This window comes from Pongo abelii, chromosome 7, assembly GCF_028885655.2.
Source record: "Pongo abelii isolate AG06213 chromosome 7, NHGRI_mPonAbe1-v2.0_pri, whole genome shotgun sequence".
NCBI classification, from domain to species: domain Eukaryota; kingdom Metazoa; phylum Chordata; class Mammalia; order Primates; family Hominidae; genus Pongo; species Pongo abelii.
Genome location: NC_071992.2, coordinates 15667304 through 15689664, shown reverse-complemented (window position 1 = coordinate 15689664; position 22361 = coordinate 15667304). Strand labels below are relative to the sequence as shown.

The window sequence follows — 22361 nt, the reverse complement described above, 5'->3', positions numbered from 1 at the left end:
AGGTGTTGTGGTGGGTGCCTATAATCCCAGCTACTCGTGAGGCTGAGGCAGCAGAATCGCTTGAACCTGGGAGACGGAGGTTTTATGGGCAACAGAAGGAAACTGTCTCAAAATAAAAGAAAAAAAAAAAAAGCTTAAATGGCCTAAAAATATCTTTGAAACATTATATAGATACATGAGGCAGTTATTATGTTTAAGTGATGGGAGTTTAATGGTCTTCTCATACATTAAACGTACACTATTTAGATTGAAAACAATAAAACAGAAATACTCCAGCTCATAGATCTTTTCACTGCATAAGCATTTCTACTAACAATAGGAATTATCATGTAATTGTATATTTCAACATGATAATCACTTAAGTCTGACTCGGGTCAAAGAGGTCGCTTCTGAATCTAAGTCTACACACTCTGTCATCCATAGAGAAACGCTGGCTAGCCATAAAATGTCACCTGAACTTAACAACGTTTTGCAGGATGTGATTAAAATTAACAACCACATTAAAGCACATGCTGTTAACTCACATCTGTTTGTGCAGCTCTGTGAGGAGATGGACGCAGAGCACACACATCTTCTCTTATACATAGAAGTGAGATGGCTTTCTAAAGGTAGATCACCGGCCAGAATTTTTGAGTTGTAAGAGTCGCTCCAGAGATTTCTTTTAGAAAAACAGTCACCACTGGCAGCACATTTCAGTGACAAAGAATGGGTCGCAAAACTTGCTTACTTGTGTGACATATTCAACCTGCTCAACAAACTCAATCTGTCATTTCAGGGGAGAATGACAACTGTGTTAAAGTCAACAGATAAAGTGGCTGCATTCAAAGCCAAAGTGGTGTTATGGTAGTGATGAATGAACACTGGGATTTCTGACATGTTTCAAACATTAGCAAAGATTTTGAAAGAGACTGAGCCAGGACCTTCTTTCCCCCAAGTGGTGCATGATCACATATCTCAGCTTTCAAAAGAGTTTGAGCATTACTTCCCAACCACAAAAGACCCCCAAACTGGGAAGGAATGGATGTGCAACCCATTTGTGAATTAAACAGACAAATCAGCTTTGTCCACACTGGGAGAGGATCAACTGCTTGAGCTTGCAAATGACATTGAGCTTAAAAGTATGTTTGAGACAACTTCAAGTCTCCATACATTCTGGATTAAAGTCAAGGCAGGGGGATATCCTGAAGTTGCCACAAAAGCATTGAAAAGCCTGCTTCCATTTCCGACATTCTACCTTAGGGAAGCAGGGTTTTCTGCAGTGACAGCAACCACAACAGGATTATGGAGTAGACTGGACATAAGCAACACAATTCGGGTGTCACTCTCTCCCATCAGCCCAAGATGGGGACCATCTATTTCCAGGAAAACAATCTCAGGGATCCCACTGATTCTACATTATGGTGAGTTGTATAATTATTTCATTATATATTACAATAATAACAGAATTAAAGTCCAAAATAAATGTATTGTTCTTGAATCATCCCCCAAGCATCCCCTGCCCTTGAGTCCATGGAAAAACTGTCTACCATGAAACCAGTCCCTGGTGTCAAAAAGATTGGGGACCACTGTTTTAAATCACCCCTAGACTGCATATAATGCTTTCTATAGATGCAAATGGAGTGATTTCTTTTCTCCCCTTTATAAAGAGTCATGGCTGACACTCCTATAACAAAAGGCGGGATAACAAAGGAAAAAATAACAAATATATTACTATTATGTACACACACAGGCATGGGAATTGTTTAAATTATGAACTCAAAGATGGACCAGATGATTGAGGCTTAAATGGCTTATTCACAGAAGAAGGAGAGTGGGGAAATGAACCGGCCCATTGTTCAGACCATATGTTTCATTGGAACAAAGGTTGTCTTACTATGCAGATGAAGTCTTTCAGGTAGTCTGTTGGAGCTGTTCACAGAAGACAGATTAAAAAGTCTATCTGAGCGTGGTCGAGACCCCCAGTCTCTTATCTTCTTTGGTGGTTGATCTTTCCTGGTTATTTGGTGAGATTCCTAGGGAGGGTGGTTTAAAATAATTGCATTTATTTTGGAAAGAAATTTTCTTAAATGAGAAAATTCTAGAGGGAGCTTCTCCTAGTGCTTTCAGAAAGGATCAGAAAGACAGGGGCAGAGAGAAAAGGTCATAGAGAGACAATGGTCCTGAGGTTTATTTCTGAGCCCTTGCAATTTTCAAAGCACTTAGCATGTCAAGGCACCATATTTTGGGGAATTGCTAACTTGGCAAAACAATCATTGCCATATATGTTTATAAAAAACTGATTATTTTTGTTAACACTTCTACCTCTTGATTTACCATTTAGGCAGATCTTTTGGAGGACCTACTTTGAAAAGGCATTTTATTCATTCATGAAATGCCTTGCAGGGCTTGATGCTTATGAACCCACTTCTTGTATGTACGCCTGGAAGTTCTTCATAAAATCAGCCCCCAGACCAGGCTATCCGTTCTCCCCCAGTGACTTGGATCTGTATCAAAGAACAACATTGATCATTTATGTACCTGGATTGTCCAGTGCACATCCACACAAACAGCAATACTTCAAACATTCTGGGAAAACAATGCTAGAAACGTTTGTCTTTTCCTAAGAGATTGCATTATCACAGTATATCATATACAAGCAGGAAACATCATAATAATATGGAATATTATTTGTCTATGTAATCACTTGAAATATCTGAGTGGTTTACTTTAAGCATTATAAGTTCTGCTAATATAAAGGTACACACCAATTTAAAATATGTTAAAATTCAACACTTACAGCATTTCAAGTTCCTGGGTAATGATTAATTTGTCTCTATGACATATAATAAACTGGAAATGTCCTACCAGTTCCACACTTAATTGCCATAATTACATCATTTAAATTTACCTATAGTTACTCAAGCTCCGAGCACTATAATAAACACTTCAACATTCAATGTGATTTTTAAGTTTTTTTAATGTAGACTTATGGGGAAAAAAAATCAACAATTGTTTTTAAAGACATATTTGAATGATGTCACCCACTATTTCATTCTCTGAAATGATCACAATGTAAGTAAAATATATTCTAGCAGGAAAATGTTGGCTTGAAAGAGACTTTAAGTACTCTGTTTCTATTGTGGACTTTAGTAGCTGGATTCTAATGCTTTCGAAATCAATGCAGACCCTTCTTGAATGTTCTCCAGAACTCCCTCTAGACCTGTACTATCTAACTTTTTTTCAGAAGCATCAGACTACTAGCTATTCTTGAAAATGCCTGGTTTGCTTTGCAGCATAAAAGAGATGGTTTTGCTTGCTGCAAATTTAAGGCAGCAAAATTTCATTACCAAAATATTTCTTCTACTGAATCAAAAGCAACCTTGAGTTGCTAGGAACAATTTCATTATGTGAAGGCATTTTGAAAAATATAAAGCATTTTATAAATGTCATTGTTAAGCAGTATAATTTGAAAGTCTTTTCTGGAACCAAAAAGACATTGACACATAGATGTCATTTGTAATTTAACTGAACACCAAGATGCATTTTATTTTCTTATTCAAAATGGGATAATGAATATTATTTAGTCATACTGCACCATAGGCAGATGGGAAATGAGAAAATAATTTAGAAAAAATGTCCCAAAATATCATAATTAGTCCATTTTAGCAATGCTTTCAAATATAATTGCAATAATCATCAAAATAGCACTTCAGTGGTTTTCTAGAATGAGTCTCACAGATTACAACATTGAGGTATTCTAAACACAGGTATTTATGTTTCCAAATATCCAGTATTCTGCCAGGCACTGTAGAAGAGAGAAACAGCTACATAACATATTTTCTGCCATGAAGGAGTACTCTTTTTGAGGAAATAGGGCAACTATAAAATAGTTTACAAATGACAAATGGATATATACATCAAGTTGTGTTACTTACCTTCAAAGAGTTTAAGGTTGTGTCATAAACGACTTACCAGACAGCTGTGGTATTTTTGCAAGAGAAGTGAATATTTCCCTGACGAAGGGTATTTTGATCAAGAAAGAAGAATATTCCAATAGCTCCATCTCTCTTGCCTTGAAGGATAAGGATCTCTTGCCTGCGGATGATAATTATTTTAGAATAATCATTTCTTGTACCTGTAGCACAAGCTGACCTAAAGACATCCTTTACTGAAGGACAGATTTTCACTGATTGAATAATTATTTTTCTTTACGGGCTCATATAGGAACCTCTTCACAGGACAACAGGAGAGAGAATGAGGGCCAAGCAAAGGGGGAAGCCTCTTATAAAACCATCAGATCTCCTGAGAACTCACTCACTATCATGAGAACAGCATGGGGGAAACCACCCCCATGATTTAATTATCTCAATTTGGTCCTGCCCTTGACAAGTGGGGATTATTACAATTCAAGGTGAGATTTGGGTGGGGAGACAGAGCCAAACCATATCAAAGACTTTAGTCATTGTGAAAATGTTTATAATTAACACTTTCCTTTATTTCTAGAAAATTGAAAGTCTATAATAAAAAGTGGAACCATGATCAGAAGTTACACTAATTTTATACTATTGTTTCAGTCCATTATTGCATTGTTACATAAGAATTCCTGAGACTGGGTAATTTATCAAATAAAGATGTTTCATTGGCTTCCAGTTCTGCAGGGTGTACAAGAAGTGTGGTGTCTGCTTCTCCTTCTGGTGAGGGCCTCAGGAAGTTTCCAATCATGGCAGAAAGTGAAGGGGGAGGGGTGCATTACATGGCTACAGTGGGAGCAAGCTGTGGGGGAAGGAAGATGCCACACTCTTTTGAAAAGCCAGATCTGGCATCAACTCAGAGTGAGAACTCACTACTGTGAGAAGGGCACCAAGCCATTCATGAGGGATCCGCCACATGATCCAATACCTTCCACTATTCCCCACATTCAATACTGGGAATTACATTTCACGTTGAGATTTGGATGGAACAAACATCCAAACTATATCAACTATGTGTTTTTAAAAAATAAACCCCAAATTATTTAGTATTTTTTGACTATGTAAAAAGTCTTCACTGTGAGGGGGCAAGGGGAGGGATAGCATTAGGAGAAATACCTAATGTAGATGGCAGGTTGATGGGTGCAGCAAACCATCATAGCATGTGTATACCTGTGTAACAAACCTGCACGTTCTGCACATGTAACCCAAAACTTAAAGTATAATAAACATAAATATTAATTTTTTTTTAAAAGTCTTAAGTTTTTAATAAATTAATTTGCAAATTTATGAAGAAACTTTTAACCTTAGATGATTTATTTCTGAGGCGGGGCAATTGAGTCACTAATAAGTCAATAGTGTAGATTTAAGGTAACTAATTTACTCTGACACAACTAAAGAATATGTACATAGACACAGACTTTTGAGAGAGTAAGAGAAACACAGCAAGCAAATAATAAAGATTTGACTATTATAACAGTAGCAGAATTCTGCATTTATCACGTCACTTTGAAATTTTCAAGAGGCCTTTGATATTGACCATAATTCTTTACTAAACATCCATTTGAGTAGACATTGCAATTATATTTATTCTTGTGAAAATGCACTTCATTACAATATAAAGTCCTATTTTGCTACTTGTGTCATGCATTTGAATTTCAAGTTTAATATTAATCTGATAGCAGATGATGATAAATACAAACCACAAACTGTAAATTGGTCTGCTCCCTTGTTTGTGTTAAATCCCTCAGATTTGTTTCACTACTTAGTAAGAAATAATCTGATAAACACTTAAATCCCATTATCTTATTTTCTAAAGAGATACATTTTAATCAATTGTAATTTAGTAACACTTCCTACTACATCAAAATCTCTATAAAGGAGAAAAGAGTAACACGCATGTCTTGTTTGCTACTATACTTCTTAAAGTTCCTAGACTGTAGTAAATTCTAGATTAATATTTGTCGATTGGTTATTTAGATGGTTGGATGATTTGCCAGAGTTGATGCAAGCAATACAACCACCAATCTGTCTTTCAAGGCAGCCAATTGTATCTTTTATTATATGGAGGCTAGAAGAAAACTGAACGTGGACATGGTTCAATTTATGCCTCTTTCTTACCGCAAATTTGCCAACCTCAGCAATCATCCTTAATTGCTTTAGTCCAAGGATACGAATCTGTCCCTTTCTTCTTTAAATCCAGTTCCATTACCTGCATTTTAAATTTCATCTCCTACCTTCTCTAGGACCAGGCTAAACTATCTGATCTCCTTCCCGTCATTTTTGTTGCTTTGCTCCCTTTACAGAATTCATTCTTTCAACCAATAAATATGCCCGCATCCCCTCCTTTGAGCCTGTGATCCCTTCCATAAAGCTCCCCTTCTCCCTTTGCATTGAACCTTCTGTGGAGCTGTCTACTCCATGGTGATTACTTCCCCACTTCTCTTTCCTTATTCAAAACATACTCAAAATTTTGCCCTCAACACCCATTTGAAGTTATTGTCAAATCATTCCCAAAATTGCAAAGTTTCAAAATGAAAGAATACTTTTGTGCCCCTGTATTATTGCCACTGCTAACAGCAAAACACTCATTGCCCACTTCAAACTCTCTATTCCTCTGTCACTGACACAGTAGTCCCTTCCAGGTCTCTGGCCAGTGTTCCTCTATTTAAGGGCCTTCACCAATCATTGCAAGTTACTTGTGTGCTTTTCTTATACCCCCCTCTTGTCTTTTGTGTATTGGTATTTCTTAGGCTTCTGTCTTTAACCTACTACTGTTTTCATTCTATAAACTTTCCCCAGGTGGTCTCATCTACTCCCATCATTTCAAGTACTCCCTCAGTGAAACTTGGCTTTTTTAGGCAATAGTTTCCCCATACTCACTGCAAACAACACTAAGATCGCTTTTTAATCTCCAGGAACCAAGTGTTCACACTCCGCAGGAAGTAGAAGGAAAAAGGCATCCATGTAATTGCCTTTGTTGATATTTTGAAGTTATGCCGCATGACCATATCTTTTGGCATAAGACACCTGAATATGTAGTCCTTGGCTGGGAAGCCATTGCTTAGCAACACTGTCCAAAGGAAGGAGCAAGCCGCACTTTTAGCGACAGCACTTTGGGCCATAATTATACTGCCCTCATTCTAAAGCTTCTATGCTTGGAATTTGAATGCACACAAATTTCTTATTCTCTGAGTCAACCAGGTATCCGAAATTTTACTGTAGTAAGACTCATTCTTATTTTAAAACTCAGGTTAGTCTATAAGCTAACCAAAGTGCTATAAAACATACATTTAAGTAAGGATCTCTCACCACGAATTTAACCCAGGTACTATATGTTTAGAAATGTTCATCATATGTTCATCATTCTTTCTTGCTATTCCTTCTTAACTTTTGTCCTGGAAAATATAAAATTCCAAAGATCTTATTTTCCCCCGAAATAATCTATCTATTCTATGGAATGGCTCTAGCCCTTATTCTCTATTTGCTATCTTAAGGCGGTTCAAGGCCATCTTAAGGAGGTTTAAACAATACCTTCTGTGACTTTTTGACTCAATGCTGAGGAGTGTTGGTTTGATTCTCAGGTGTCAGCCATTCTCAACAAGTTTGATCTAATGAACTTGAAAATGTTTTCCACAGAAGCTGGACAGAAAAAAAAGAAATTTAGCAACATTTAAAAAGTGCTACTGCAGCCTTACTGGTTCTGATGAGACAACTATTTGAGAACTATCACATGAGTGCAGAAATTAAGCTTAATACTGGATGAGAAATTGCAAGTCAACTGCAACTCCCTTCGGAATACATAGAACCACAATATGGATGACACAGGAGATGTCTACAACGCCGGAAAACCCATCAGTGAAAGCTTTATAAAATGAAATGAGAGGACATTCATTCTAACATTGACGTTTTCTCTTAAGCAAAACTACTTGTATATATTCCAAATGAATATTAAAAAAATAAACTTTAGTCTCCCCTTTGAGCCTTTAAGTTGGAAAATATTTGCATACCTGACTAGGGCAACCTCTGTCCTCCTCTCTTCATTTTCCATACATAATCCTTCAGTAAATGTGTAAATACTATACGCTTTTCTAAACCTTTATCCTCAGATCTAACCTTTCATCAAAAATCTAGTCATGAAATAATTTCTGGAAATTGGGCATCTCTTCTTGTGTATATATTGCCATCACAGAGGGACATCTTCCAGCAACCACATGTGTTATATTCCTAAAAATTCTACATTTCTCACCTGCTCATCTTCCCAAGTGGTCCTTTTTTGCTTTCAGTATCTAACTCTGATCACGCAGACTATTTTTCCCCGAGACTATGACATTGGATCAAGTTTACCTTGTATAATGCAATTTTGTAGGGCATCTTTTGTCAGACATTTGGGATACAGTTATCACAGGAAGAACTTTCTAAGCAGAGCTAAGTTTCCCACAGGAGATGGGTACCTAAGTTTTCTTTTCTCATAAAGAATGAAAGACAGGTAGACAAATTCTCATTCCCAACTTATCTCCTCACAGGACTTACTAATATACAAGCCCACTCAGCTTCATACTCTCAATTCTCTTGTTGTCTATTCCCCTGCTTTGACTGTACAAGCCCGACTTATTGAGTATTACGACCTCTTCAGTACATAAGCTGATGTCTCATCACAGATGTAGTAAGGCATTTCCTACATTCCAGACTGATTGTCCTTTGATGTGAATTGTCTTTCTCAAACACAAATATCCCATTGTCAAGATGTGCCTGGCATTGTTTATTTGGTGTATAAAATTAGCACTTATTAGAGTAAACCTAAATAACAAGGCAACAAATTTACTGTGAACAGTCTAATTAGATTGTAGGTCCAATGGAGGTAAAGTAGAATATGACTCACTCCTAACCGAATCTATTACATTTAATATCAACTACAAACATTTTATTATATTGCATGTCTATTTGGGACACAGAATGTTATTAAAGCTCCAGCTTATTTGTGTGCATTGCTTGTGTTCACAGACAAATAATAATATGTTTTGCCTACAATGGCTTTAAGATTTCCAAATATATGGGAAAAAATCAGTAAATAAATGTTGATGATTTGATATTCATGAAGTATGGTTAAGATGCAGCCTGCTGATATTATAGGGAAAAAAGTACATTTGACTCACAAAATCTTTAATACTAGATTGACTGATGGTCATTTTAGCTTATTAAACATCAAACTGGGATAAAGTCTGAATTTTATGTTGCCATTAAACCAACCATTATTTTTCGCCAAATTCATGAACAAAATGTTTAATCTCCTTGAGTTTGCATCACTAGTATTTCAGTGTGCACCATTTCTCTTTTACCCAGTTACTGCTATCTTTAATAGCTGACAATCCTCTTTGAATTCCTTATATAAAACTATATGGAGGAAAAAGAATTATACTGTTTATACTCAGCATTCAGTTACGCATGGTGTGCAGTTTGTATAAAATAATATTAGTTTATTTTCAAAAAGGAAAATGAATTTAGCTTTTTTAGGAACATAATAATAATGCAGATCTGGAAAATCTGACTCCAGTCAAGTTTGCTTCAAGAATTGTGGAAACCAAATAACACATTCATGGTAACACGGTTTACTTTAAAACCATCCCTAAGGAAACACCTGTGCAACAACTTTAAATAATGTATTTTTTAAAATATCAGAAGGAGTGAGAGACTAGACTTATCATTTTCTTTCCAATTTTCTCCAAAGTGTTGAATGACATCTCTCCAGAAGTGCACGCACTCAAGTGTGTGTGTTTGTATTTGTGTGTGTTCTCTGACATGGAAATGGTGAGGAAGCAGTGTACTACCATACAGAGTCTCCCTCTCCCTTTCCTAGACTTGCTGAATCATATTACCTTCTGTATTAGCCAGGGTTCTCTAGATAGAACAAATATCTGGAGAACTCTGACTAGAGGAATGTGTGGATGGATAGCTAGATAGATATCTGGATGGATGGATGGATGGATGGATGGATGGATTGATAGATACATGGATAAGAGGGGATTTATTAGAGGAATTGCCTTACATGATAATGGAGGCTGAGAAGCCCCACAACAGGCTGTCTGGAAGCTGGAGGGGAAACCTATAGTGTGGCTCAATCCAAGTCCAAAAGACTGGAACTTATGCTTACAGAGGCTTGTCATATTCTATGTACCGTTCTCAGCATCTCATGTGTACTCTCATGTATAATTAAGAAGACAACTATTTTAACTATAAAGCAAAGAAAAATCAGTTCTCCAAGTTGTTTGTGAGCAGAATGTTGCTATAAAGGTGATTCTTTACCTCTCAGAGAGGTGAAGACTCTAGTGAGAATTGATCTGTGTCAGCCAGGTGTGGTGGCTCATGCCTGTAATCCCAAAACTTTGAGAGCCCTAGGCAGGTGGATCACCTGAGGTCATGAGTTTGAGACCAACCTGACCAATATGGTGAAACCCCATCTCTACTAAAAATGTAAAAATTAGCCGGGAGTGGTGATGGGTGCTGGTAGTCCCAGCTACTTGGGAGGCTGAGACAAGAAAATTGCTTGAACATGGGAGGTGGAGGTTGCAGTGAGCCGAGATTATGCCACCGCACTCCAACCTGGGCAACACAGCAAGAGCAAGACTCCATCTCAAAAAAACAAAACAAAACAAAGAAAAAGAAAAAAAGAATTGATCTGTGTCTATCACTCTCTCGGCTCTATTTTCTATGTTCAGAATCAGAAAACCCAGTGATATAACCCTTCAATCTGACACTGAAGGCCTGAGAACCCGGGGCATTGAGGGAGGCTACTGATATCAATCCTGAAGTCCAAAGGCCAGACCACCTGGAGTTCTGGGTCCAAGGGCTGGAAAAGAATGGTGTCTCAGCTGCAGGGGAGAGAGAGGAAAAAAGACAGAGAGAGATTCTTTTTGTTCTATCTGGACCCCTATCCACATTGAGGGCAGATCCTTTCCACTCAGTCCACCAACTTACATGCCAATCTCCTATAAAGACACCCTCATAGACACATCCAGAAGTATTGCTTTACTTGCTCTCTAAGTCTCCGATTCAATCAAATCGACACCTAAAATTAACCATCATACTTGCCATACTTTTAGCATTACTGTGCTTTATAGAAGATTACATTTCTAGAAGGCTTGTCATATGCCATATACTGTTCTAAGCATCTTGTATGTATTATAATGTATAATTAAGAAGACAACTCTATTAAGTATAAAGCAAAGAAAAAAATAGTTTGTGAGCAGAGTGTTGCTGCGAAGGTGATTCTCTGCCACTCAGAGAGGCAAAGGCTCTGATCAGAACTGATCTATGTGTGTCACTCTCTAGTGACTGTATTTTTTTGTATGTCAAGACTGCTCTCTGCATCTCTTCTTAGATCCTATCTGTCCGCCAATGTATTTCTCCTCTGTTTTCATCTTGTCTTGTACATTACATACAACTTTTCTCAGCTTTTGCAGAAAGCTTGCCATATAATAAGCAGGATAAACAGAAAATAAGTAATAAAAGGGGAGGTGGTTATATCCCTTGGTCAGCCAGAGCTCCTGTCCTTCTGAATGGTATCTGGCCAACCACATTGAACCTTTTATCACATTCCAAGCTTCTGCACATCTTCACAGCATTAATTCCTGCAGATCAGTAAGCAGAAATAACTGAAGCTTTTTCTTAGCTTAGAGTTAATGTGAAGACCCAGTGCTTCAGGAGAGATGCCATTTAGCACAAATTTCACTTTATTCTGTGTGCCTAAGTTATCATCACTCAGATCATAAATTTGTATTTTTTCCTAGAATAAAAAATAGGTATATATTACAAGCCATCTATTTTCGCATGGCATTAATCAAATATCACCATCAGGAGTAAAGAAAATATACTAGGCACAAACTGCAAATCTAGCCATCCAATCACAGGAATATGGTGGGTTTTTTTTAATCAGATAAACATGCCAACTACTCCCTTTTATGCTATATTTTGTTATGCTCATTCTACATGAGGTTATCCTCAAAGAGCACTCTTTGAGATAAGATGTATGAAATCATGCAAGACACTGGTTGTGGAGGCTCACACCTATAATCCTAGCACTTTAGGAGGCCAAGGCAGGTGGATCACCACAGGTCAGGAGTTTGAGACCAGCCTGGCCAACATGATGAAACCCCATCTCTACTAGAAAAAAAAAAAAAAAATAGCCAGGTGTGGTTTCAGGTGCCTGTAATCCCAGCTACTCAGGAGGCTGAGGCAGGAGAATCGCTTGAACCATGGGGGCAGAGGTTGCAGTGAGCAGAGATTGCACCACTGCACTCCAGCCTGGGTGACAGCGTGAGACTCTATCTTGAAAAAAAAAAATCATGCAAGAAATGATTCTTATTTTGGTTCACTTTTAACATATATAAAACAGTCATGGTATAGCAGGCATGCACTGCAGTACAGCAGGGGGATTATAGCCTGTGCTAAAAAGGTATAGATTTATGGAATAATTAATGAAGGATCCCTTCATAAGTTGAGTCTTCTACTACAGATAAAAGTATGTGTACACTTGAAATTTCTACAAAGTGCGTATATTGCCTATCTAAATAACTCAGTTTACATGTGTAATAAACTAGCTCTATATATTTATAGTAATTAAATAATGAACAAACATAGATGAGTACATGAGGTATACAATGGAATATAATGAAAACAAAAGGAAGAATGCAGCAAAAAGCAGGATAAAAGTAATTTTATACTTTTGTCAAAACATAACAAATATTTAGAAATAAAACACTGGATGAATACGTGTAGGTTCAGAATAAAGTGACTTTGAGTGGATGAAAACAGGGACAGCAGTGTAGCTTTTTACATGAGTATGTAGTTTTAGGCGAAAAATTTACAGCAGCAAATTTTATAAGATCTCCTGCTAAGTGAGACTCTGCTATAAGGAGTATATCTTGCTGACAGGCTCCAGCCACAGTGCCTTGGGGATCTACCACAGAGTTCAAGTCAAACGCACCTTCTTCCTTAGCCACTTCCAGGCAATGACTGAGCACAGCAAGATTGCTCGGACCTGGCCATTTCTGCCCAATATGGGGCACCTCTAAAGGCAATATTTGGCATTCCATTTCTGGCATGGCCATACAGTCTCAGAGCTGCATCTCGGTCCCAGGTTCTTTCTGAAACTCAAATTTTACATCTTTCCTCGTATTCTTACACATATGTCAGACCTGCATCAAAGTCTTAAGTTTCTCCTTGACTCACCATGCTTCTTTTCCCCTTCATCTTTCACAAGTCTTCTTCTCTCCCATCCCCTTGGCATCTGCTTCCTAGAAGACACAAATAGAAACAGAATTCAAAAAGTCTTTCTCCTCTCTTCAAAATGTTTTCTCCAACAAGTCAAAATATTCTTCCAGGTATTAAAAATCTCTCTAATAATACACAGGTAGGTTTTGAGATGAATTAGTAGCCACTTTCCTCTCAAGAAGAACTAATTCAATAATTATGGTTGTTTACTTAATATAGATTAGTGGAGTCTAACTTAGGAAAGTTTAATGTGGTTGATGGCCAGAGAGGATGAGTGTGGATAATGTAAGACAGTATATAGGAGTCAGAACAGTAGAATGAACTAAGTCCTCTCCTGCCGTGTAAGGTTACAGACAGAAGACGCCACCTATGAACCAGAAAGTGGGTTCTTGCCAGACACCAAATTTGCCTGCTGCTTGATCTTGGACTTCCTAGCCTCCAGAACTGTGATAAAGACATTTCTGTTTTGTATAAACACCTAGTTTATGGCGTTTTTTATAGCAGCCCAAACAGACTAAGATAGTAGCATCTTGTTGTTGAAATCTCTTGAAAGCCATGGTAAAAATACCTGGTACTGATCTCCACTATCATAAACAGTTATTGAAATTCTCAGAATATTTTAGTAATATTTAAAGAATTTCAACTGTAGTGAACAAAAAGGTGGATAGATAATTTTCAGATTGGAACGCTAGCATGACAATCGGTGACAATTTTCTTGAAATAGTTTGTATTGTTTTTATTAAAATTAATCTCTCCTCTCTAAATTAGTCTGCCTTAAGAAAATGCACCATTTGTCAAATACCTATAAGATAGATATACAGATACAATCATCAGACACATTCTCAATATTTAATAATTCATATCAATTGATAATTTTAAAGGGCTCCTTAAAAGATACATAGAAACTACCATCAGAGTGAACAGGCAACCTACAAAATGGGAGAAAATTTTTGCAATCTATTAATCTGACAAAGGGCTAATATCCAGAATCTACAATGAATTCAAACAAATCTACAACAAAAAAACAAACAACCCCATCAAAAAGTGGGCAAAGGATATGAACAGACACTTCTCAAAAGAAGACATTTATGCAGCCAAAAGTCACATGAAAAAATGCTCATCATCACTGGCCATCAGAGAAATGCAAATCAAAACCACAATGAGGTACCATCTCACACCACTTAGAATGGCGATCATTAAAACGTCAGGAAACAACAGGTGCTGGAGAGGATGTGGAGAAATAGGAACATTTTTACACTGTTGGTGGGACTGTAAACTAGTTCAACCTTTGTGGAAGTCAGTGTGGCGATTCCTCAGGGATCTAGAACTAGAAATACCATTTGACCCAGCCATCCCATTACTGGGTATATACCCAAAGGATTATAAATCATGCTGCTATAAGGACACATGCACACGTATGTTTATTGCAACACTATTCACACTAGCAAAGACTTGGAACCAACCCAAATGTCCAACAATGATAGACTGGATTAAGAAAATGTGGCATATATACACCATGGAATACTATGCAGCCATAAAAAATGATGAGTTCATGTCCTTTATAGGGACATGGATGAAGCTGGAAACCATCATTCTCAGCAAACTATCGCAAGGACAGAAAACCAAACACCACATGTTCTCACTCATAGGTGGGAACTGAACAATGAGAACACATGGACACAGGAAGGGGAACATCACACACCTGGGCCTGTTGTGGGGTTGGGGGAGGGGGGAGGCATAGCATTAGGAGATATACCTAATGTTAAATGACGAGTTAATGGGTGCAGCACACCAACATGGCACATGTATACGTATGTAACTAACCTGCACGTTGTACACATGTACCCTAAAACTTAAAGTATAATAAAAAAAAGATACATGGCATCATATGCTTTAATAAATTCTAACTCCAAGAAAAAAATTATATAAGTTAAAATAATTTTATTGAAAAATATATTGCTGCTCAAGAATTAAAATTGTGCTAATTCAACCACTCTTAAGTTCTTATAAAAAAAATGTTTATTTCTCAAGATAAAAAATTTTACAAAAATCTCAAGTATGACAAAAATATGACAGGAGCAACATTTTTAGGTTACATTAAACAAGTGGTCTTAGAAAATTATTGACTACATTTACACAAAGTAATCATCTTAATCATTTTTGGTTTTATTTTGACAGTCACAAGTAGAATTACACTGATAACCTTTAAAGCATCAAGTTAAAGACTGTCTGCTTTCTGATGTTTCCTGAGACATGGAAGATGACTTTTTCACGCTACTTAAGGATGATGGACACTGCAATAATTATAAATGTAGAGATAGTAAAGATAGTGTTTGAAGCAAGAATTATTGCATCTTTTCTATGATGAACATGAATATTTGCTGGTACTCATATCAGTAATAAACCGTTTGTGTCTTCTGGGACAGAGGACATCGAACATTTTTTCGGCTCTTAGGCAGATTTCCTGCTTCAAGGAAATTCTCAGTAGCTTGACTCCTTGGCTATATAGATTAGACACCTATAAAAGGGCAGTAAAATACAAAACCAGAAAGCAGAAAAGAGAATATAGGGAAATAATGAAAATAACACCAACTCAAATACTGAGGGAAAATAAATGTTAATGTATCAAAGGATACCAATAAAATTTAGTTCTTATAATAAATATACATGTCAATATTAATATATATTTCAGAGTGTTCATAAATGTCTATGGGGTATTTTTTATAGCTTATGAATTATGATTTTACATATCTTTTAGCAATAAATAGCTATTGTTTAACATAAATAAGCGTAATTATAGCATCAGAAACCATTTATAATGAGATTAGATCTGTTGTGAAATATAAAAATAAAACCTAAGGGCCGGGCACGGTGGCTCATGCCTGTAATCCCAGCACTTTGGGAGGCCGCGGCGGGCGGATCACAAGGTCAGGAGATTGAGACCATCTTGGCTAACACGGTGAAACTCTGTCTCTACTAAAAATACAAAAAAATTTAGGCGGGCGTGGTGGCGGGCGCCTGTAGTCCCAGCTACTTGAGAGGCTGAGGCAGGAGAATGGCGTGAACCCGGGAGGTGGAGCTTGCAGTGAGCCGAGATTGCGCCACTGCACTCCAGCCTGGACAACAGAGCGACACTCCATCTCAAAAAAATAATGATAGTAAAATAAAAAAAATAAAACCTAAGAATGAAAATTGATTTGACAAATATTAATCAAAAAAATTACAATCTTAGATAAAGGAACATTTTAATAAATGTCCCTCCTTTGACAACGCCATTGGTGGAACCCCGTACTGCATACCTAAGCAAAATGATCCTATATTATGCAAGAATAACAAAGAAAAAGAAGATTAAAAAGTAAAAGTGCATGTACTGAAAAAAGAACATGAAAAATTCAAAATGAATCAAAAGAGACATATTTTATTTAATATTAACTCAAATTGCATTGGCTTGATAGAATTAGAGCAATGTATACTCAAAAGCTAATTCGTGCCTTTGACAGGAAGAATATAAAGCACATCTTTTACATTAAATTTGTCTTCTACAGTAACTCCCTAGAATCTGAGCATGAGCAAAAGAAAACAAAATTATGTGTTTCCCTACTCACATATGGCTTCTACCATTGTTCTACTTTAAATACTAATTTTACCTAATTAGTCCTTGCCTCGAGAATGTACAATAAAAATAAATCATCCTAGTGACAAATCCAAGTTATGTTTTGTGTTTGTTTTGCAACTATTAAGTTAAATATTATACTGGCATATTTTGAAACAGCTACTTAAGTAGCCGCTACTTTTGCTTTCTTACCACTTCTCATTTTTTCAGTTTTAAGTGGAAGCTGTAACAAATTATGCCTAAACTTTTATATGCAAATTTTTATTTTTTATTTTAATAGACTATATTATAGAGCAGTTTTAGGTTCACAGCAAAATTGAGTAGAAGGTACAGAGATGTTCCATATATCCCCTAACCCTACACATGTATAGCCATCATCCCCCATCAGAGTGGTACACTTCTTACAATTGAAACTATACTGACACATCATTATCACTCAAAATTCATGGTTCACATTAGGGTTCACTTTCAGTGTTGTATATTCTATGGGTCTGGACAAATTATATGATGACATGTGTCCACTATCATAATAGCATACAGAGTAGTTTCACTGCCCCCAAAATCTTCTGAGTTCTGCCTGTTCATCCCTCCCACCCCTCTAACATCCAGTAATCCAGTAACCACTGATCTTTTACCGTCTTCATAGTTTTGCCTTTTCTAGAATGTCATATATTTGAAATCATATAGTATATAGCCTTTTATATTGGCTTCTGTTACTTAGCAATATGAACTTTGGGTTTCTCTATGTTTTTTTTTTCATAGTTTGATAGTGCATTTCTTTTTAGGACTCAATCATATTCCCTTGTCTGGATGAACAACAGTTTATTTGTCCATTTGCTTATAGAAAGACATCTTGATTGCCTCCATGTTTTGGCATTTATGAATAAAGCTATAAACATCCATGTGCAGATTTTTGCGTGGATCTAAGTTTCCAGTTCCTTTGGGTAAATACCAAGGAGCATGATTACTGAACTGTATGGTAAGAATATATAATTTTGTAAGAAATTACTAAATTATCTTCCAAAATGTCTGCAGTAAGACTTGATGTCGGATAGTATCAGTTCTCCAAATTTGTTCTTTTGCATCAATACTATGTTAGCTGTTCGAGGCATTTTGCTTTTCTACATGAACTTTAGGATTAGTTTTTTGATATCTACAAGATAACTTGCTGGGATTTTGATTGGAATTGCATTGTCAAAATTCAGGTTCTTAAGAGCCTCTAAAATTTGTTCTCACATTTTCTTCCTAATTCGTGTCTCCTGCTACTCATCCGTGTTGTTGTTATGTCCTCTCACAACTGTATTCATTCCATGCTAGTTTAAGAACAGCTTCTAATCAGCACATCAGCATATACTCAAATCCTATTGAATATCCTAACTCTGTCTCAGACAATTAGTTCAGCACCAGTTCACAGCACTGCTTTTCCATGATAAACATTTTCATTTTGTTTATGGTATTTACTTATTGTGGTTTAAATTCATGCATGCTTATACTAGAAATCTTGGAATATTCAGTATACATAAAAAATGTGGGTAAGCAAAAAGAAGTCCATTAAGTTATTCATAATCTCAATGCCTCCAAATATTTATAATTACTCTTTTAGAGTATACCCAGTATTTTTTCTATTACATTTAGATGAATGTTTTCTCATTTAAAAGGAGTTTCTGTGGCAAATTAATTGGAGGGCACTGGACCAACCACTGTAACTGTTCTTTATTAAAAAACACCTCAACGGTTTTTTAAACCATTGGAACCATATGGAACATCTCTGTACCTTCTACTCAATTTTGCTGCAAACTTAAAACTGCTCTATAATATAGTCTATTAAAATAAAAATAAAAATTTGCATGTAAAAGTTTGGGCATAATTTGTTACAGCTTCCATTGAAAACTGAAAATATGAGAAGTAATGAGAAAATAAAAGTAGCAGCTACCCAAGTAGTTGTTTCAAAATATGCCAATATAATATTTAACTTAATAATTGCAAAACAAACACAGAGCATAACTTGGATTTGTCACTAGGATGATTTATTTTTATTGTACATTCTTGAGGCAAGGACTAATTAGGTAAAATTAATATTTAAAGTAGAACAATGGTAAAAGCCATATGTGAGTAAGGAAACACATAATTTTGTTTTCTTTTGCTCATGCTCAGATTTCTAGGGAGTTGCTGTAGAAGACAAATGTAATGTAAAACATGCATTCTTTATTTAAACTGACATCATGATGAAAACTGTTTTCATTCTTGTGTCAAAACTCCCTTCCCCACTTTCTTTGTGTGATTTGGTTTATTTCTTTAGCAACTTACAGAAACACATAATTACTTTAGAATGAATACTTTAACACATCATGAAAGTTGTTTTTACTAACGTAACCTACTAAAGTAACAGCTGAAAAAAACAGATATTTGAAAAAAACAGATATTCAAGACACAGCAGGTAGTTCTGGGACTTACAAAAAAAGAAACAGGTGGAACTTGAGTTCAAAGAGGAAAGCAATCTACTTTTATGCAATGCTATTTATATCGCTAAAGAAAACTATAAAGAAAATGTTTAATGGCATTATTTCAGAAGTTGATAAAAGATGGCATAACTTCTTTGCAATATTTTATCACAAAAGTCAACGTAGACTCAGAGAAGATGTGATCGTGGTTGCACTTTAAGTGAGGAGGATGAATTCATATGATATCTTTCTGGTATGTAATTTTTAAGTTCTTAGGAAGAAAACAATGTTACTTAACTTCTTTGTGTTTTATATAATTTCATTTGAATAATAAAGCTTGGTCCAGTACATAATTTCAAATGTGAGCTGTTAACTTATAACAATGACCTGCTTTTCCATTGCTCAAAATAACCAAGTAAATGACTAGCAATTTTAGTATTCATTTAAAAGCATTTGCCTCAAACTGAATATACACTGCAAAATTATATAACTTTTCTTTAACTATATTTAATATTTAGAACCTAATACTTTCCTATTATTTGCACATTTACATGTTCTGTGATACACAAACAATAAAGCCCGTCAAGGTATTATAAAATATCAACTTTATAGAATACTGTATAATTTTTCAAAAGCAGAAATTAATATTCTTCCCTTTTTATTTTATTTAAATTTCAATAGTAATTAATATGTATTGAAGTCAATTAGGACACTTAAAGAACAATGAAAAAAATAAGGCTGACTTAAACAGTCTGTCTCCTGTACAGTAGATATGTATGTATTTGCACATATAGGTACATGTACATATCTTTGTTAGTATAAGCTGGAAATTTTAAACCCAGCTTTAGATTGTTTAGGAATTTAAATTGCTAAACTAACATCATATATCTTCTCTCTCTAGAATAAGTTTGTCCTCTTTTATATTCACATTCAGGTTTCTTTAAGATTTTTATATTTTTTTATTTTTATACCATGTTAGAAAATTCAGTTGAGAAGCTAAGTTTTCAACAGTTACAATGAAATGTAGTCCTACCAAAACAATGAAGTTGTGCTTAATGAAAAAATACGCCATAGTACTTAATGTTTTGGCTTTTTTTCTTTTGGCATAATGTGTACATATAGCTGTTTTATTTGTCACACGAAAGCATTCCTGTGTCCACCTACTGTAATTAAGACACACAAAATTATATCATCACAAAGATGTTCCTTGAGCATTGCTTTATACTCACACTCACTCCCCTCCCAATCATCCTTAATCACTGCCAACCACTAATTTGTTCTCCATTTCTATGACCTTGTCATTTCATGAATCTTATATGATTATTATCATATAGTAGGAGACTGTTTGAAATTTTCTTTCACTCATTCTAATGCCTTTGAGTTTCATCCAAGTAGTTGTATGTATTAATAATCTATTCCTTTTCATTGCTGGGTAATATTCTATGCTATAAATGTAACACAGTTTATTTAACCATTTACATATTGAAGGAAATTTTGGTTGTTTTCAGTTTTTGCCTATTACAAATGAAGATGCTGTGAGCAATCATGTACAGGTTTTTGTGTGGTCATACGTTTTTCTTTCTTTTGGATAAATATCCAGGAGTTGAATTGATGCATTGCATGGTAAGTACATAATTTAGTTTTTAAAAGAAATGGCTATACTATTATTCAGAGTAGTTGTACAATTTTACATCCCTCCTGCAATAAATAAAAGATTCAGTATCTCTGCACTTTGCCAATGGTTGATATTGTCACTTTTGTTAGCTGTTTTGATGTGTGTTTATTTGCTTTTAAACTGTCAACCTACAAGTGTTGATGTGGTTTGGCTGTGTCCCCACCCAAATCTCATCTTGAATTCCCACATGTTGTGGGAGGGGGAGGGACCCAGTAGGAGGTGGTTGAATCGTGGGGGCATGTCTTGCCTGTGCTGCTGTCATGGTAGCAGATGGGGCTCATGAGATCTGATGGTTTTAAAAAGGGGAGTTTCCCTGCACAAGCTCTCTTTGCTTGCTGCCATCCATGTAAGATGTGACTTGCTCCTGGAAAGATGTGACTTGCTCCTCCTTGCCTTCTGCTATGATTGTGAGGCCTCCCCAGCCATGTGGAACTGTAAGTCCATTAAACCTCTTTTTCTTTCCAGTTTTGGGTATCTTTATCAGTAGCATGAAAACGAACAAATATAAGTGTCATTATATATGAAGTGAGTTTCTTATAGACAATATATGTTTGGGTCATTTTTTCAGTCCACTTCTAAATTTCTGTCTTTTACTGTGCATATTTAGATCAATTGCATTCAATAACACTATTGATATGCTACGGTTTAAGTGTGTTTTATTTTATTTTCTGTCTGTTTTAATTTTTTAATTGTTCTGTTTTCATTTCCCTGTTTCCTATAGGTTGCATAAATATATTTCAAATTTCTATTCTGATTAACTACAGTATTTTTCAGTCTATCTTTTTGTTTAGATTTTTTTAATTGGTTGCTCTACATATTAGGTTATAAACACATAACTTTGCAAAGTCTACATGTGTTGGCATTTTACTGTTTCAAGATGGGTATAGAACCTTACCTTTTTTCACCCTCTCTCATTTATAATTGTCTTAAGTATTTTATCTATATGAATTGAAAACCACACTATACAGTGTTTCAATTTTTGCTTCAACCATTAAACATAATTTAGAAAACATGACAAGGAAAGTCTACTGTATTTACCTCTATTGTAGTTCCTATTGTATTTTATTGTTTCCTTAATTTTTATTGTTTTCTGATGTTCCAGGATTCCATAATTTATCATTTTCATTTCTGTTTAAGGAACTTCCTTTCGCTGTTCATTTATAATATCCCTCATCGTGACAAATTCTCTTAGTTTTTATTACAATATGCCATCATTTTCTCTTATTCTTGAAGAATATTTCCTGAATATAGAATTCTACATTCAGAAAATGGGTTGAGAGTTCTTTGCTTTCAGCCACTTTCTTCCAACCTTTCTTATTTTTTCTTTCAGCCACTTTCTTCCAACCTCTTTCTCATTTTTTCTTTCCCTTTTTTTTTTTTTTTTGAAATGGGGCTCTAGCCAGAACTGGCCTTCA

At 35.7% G+C, this 22361-nt stretch overlaps 1 long non-coding RNA gene across 1 annotated transcript in view; it reads right to left on the bottom strand.

Annotated features, from left to right (window-relative positions):
• The window catches only part of LOC129060895 (uncharacterized), a 293512-nt gene that overhangs the window by 4942 nt on the left and 266209 nt on the right, over positions 1 to 22361 (bottom strand). The window contains exons 3-5 of the long non-coding RNA XR_010141052.1: positions 13176 to 13240; positions 7482 to 7589; positions 1874 to 4074 (exon numbers count right to left, since the gene is read on the bottom strand). This is a non-coding gene — a long non-coding RNA (uncharacterized LOC129060895). The remainder of the gene's footprint in view (positions 1 to 1873; positions 4075 to 7481; positions 7590 to 13175; positions 13241 to 22361) is intronic.